Raw genomic sequence first — 2,500 nt, 5'->3', positions numbered from 1 at the left:
TTGTACGGAATTTGTCTTAAGTTAACATCAGACACGAGTTATATAACAATAAAAAAAAAATTCTCGTGCAGTTATTAGAGGAACAATTTCACTTCTTAATATTATATAAATTATATATATATATATATATATATATATATATATATATATATATATATATATGTATGTATGTATATATATACATATATGTATATATATATATATATATATATATATATATATATATATATGTATGTATATATATATATATATGTATATATATATGTATATATATGTATATATATATATATATATATATATATATATATATATATATATATATATATATATATTTATATATATATATATATATATATATATATATATATATATATACACATATACATATATATACACATATAGATACATGTGTGTGTATTTGTGTGTGTATTTATGTCTCCAAGCCTGCATTTGTCACGCTGACTGTATGATAACAGAAGCTTCAACAGCCAAAGAATTTAAATTAAAAGCAGCTGATATTTTGGATGCCTGTTAATAAATTTTGTATATTACAGACTCTCGTACAGTGATTCCAAGATCCTACCATCTCATTTACCTTTATTTCCTCGACTCAGCCCGCGGTATAACATGGTTTATTTCTTTAATTCGTTTGGAAGTTCGTCATCATAGCTATAACAGCGATCTGCAGAACTTAATTTCATTTGTCGTGAATATTAGACATAAATATTGTCTCTTCAATCTGTACTCATTTTGTAATAGACAGATATTTTGCCTCATAGTCCTGTAATTTAATTCAACTAAGGGGGAACTAAATTAACAAAACTGTTATCTGTAATGAAAGACCTCTTTGTTGATATCCTCGCCTTTATGAACAATGGTTACCAATTTGAACTGTATATCGCAACACTTGCAAGTTAAAAACTTTCAAGGATCCATAATAAAAATGTTCATATTGTGTAAACCTGAAGTATTTTAATATTTAATGATTTATAGAAGAAAAATTGAGGAAACTTACATTGAATAGAATTATGATTGAAGCAAAGTCCTTTAAATATACTCGGAGTATATTTAAAGGACCTTGGTTTGAAGTATATTTTCTTCAAAGTATGGTTTAGGATAAAAGAACAATTCTGCTAATATATCTGGAAATATTGCTTTTTCATTCTAGAAATTTTATTTATTTGTAGGCCTACTTAAAATAAATGTTTTTACTTACATTAGTGGCAGAGAATTCAGAAGAATAACGCTGGGTGCCTAACGGTCAACTTGCAGTTCTGTGGTAAAGAAATGAAAAAGGTTAATCTTAGTTTTTTTACCATTAAAGAGTCTCAAAGAATACGATGATTTCACTTTTAATAAATGATAAAAACCATTAAATTTAAATTAAAAAATACCCGGTCATTTTCTTGATACGAATTATATATACAATAAGTTAAAGTACTATTTCCTTATTCATATTTTAAGAGCTCAGATGAAGAAATTTACACATATTTTTTTTTTTTCGACCGATTTAGATACTTATTCACATATAATTGCGAATTATGTTTCTTTTATATATGAATTTATGTAGCTATCAAATCGTGTCCATGCTTTCAATTTACCAGCATCTATCTTCGCTTTTAAAAGAGTTCCTGTTCTAAGTGAGTTCTTATTGCAATTGCAAAGTAGCGTTACTGTTCTAAGTGAGTTCTTATTGCAATTGCAAAGTTCGTCCATTTCAGCGTAGACGTAATTTTGTGAATATAGTTTTGACAGATTTACTTTAAAAACAATTATTTATGACTAGGTACTGGAACAGTATACTTTTTTGACTTCCGGTAAAAAAAAAAACCACACTTATAAGCTTAAAGTTATAACATTCTAATGCAAGTAACTTTATTCAATAAGATAACGAGCTTATATACAAACAGTTGAGGGCAACAGTGACACAAAATTCCAACAATGTAAAACATGCAATGGCAAGCTTAAAAAGGTTTTTCTATTATCATTGCGGGAGAGAGCGAGAGATGAAGCTATAGCATTACAGTGTATGACCATGTATGAAACGCGAACGGTACGATGTATATATGTATGTTAAAGTTTCAGGAACCTTTTTCTGATGGGCTCACCAGAACTCCCTTTTTTTCCACAAAGTTAATGTTAATTACTCCCTATATCTGTTGTGACGCTGTTACTGTTTTTAGAATGATATATTGTTAATTTGTTCTCATCATTTATTTATTTCAGTATTTCCTTTCCTCACTGGGCTATTTTTCCCTGTTGGAGCCCTTAGGCTTATAGCATCTTGCTTTTCCAACTAGGGTTGTAGCTTGGCTTGTAATAATGATAATAATCATTGATTTCCCGCCATTTACCAATGTATTGATCCTCTTCCATTTTTCTATACCCCTTTTTATCCTACCTTCTGACCTTTTCCCTTTCGTGGCCTTCAACCGTCTTTTAACTCCCCATTCGTTTAATTTCACAAATACTAGACTTATCACAAGAACATCATCTACAG

At 28.4% G+C, this 2,500-nt stretch overlaps 1 protein-coding gene across 1 annotated transcript in view; it reads right to left on the bottom strand.

Moving 5' to 3' along the window:
* The window catches only part of LOC137630371 (uncharacterized), a 603,704-nt gene that overhangs the window by 193,552 nt on the left and 407,652 nt on the right, over window positions 1-2,500 (bottom strand). Inside the window, exon 2 of the mRNA XM_068361804.1 lies at window positions 1,217-1,274. The gene's annotated coding sequence lies outside the window, so the exon portion shown is untranslated. The remainder of the gene's footprint in view (window positions 1-1,216; window positions 1,275-2,500) is intronic.

The sequence above is a fragment of the Palaemon carinicauda genome, chromosome 38 (assembly GCF_036898095.1).
Source record: "Palaemon carinicauda isolate YSFRI2023 chromosome 38, ASM3689809v2, whole genome shotgun sequence".
In the NCBI taxonomy this organism is placed as follows: domain Eukaryota; kingdom Metazoa; phylum Arthropoda; class Malacostraca; order Decapoda; family Palaemonidae; genus Palaemon; species Palaemon carinicauda.
Note: the sequence above shows the minus strand (reverse complement) of the source record. Positions and strands in the feature narration are given on the sequence as shown.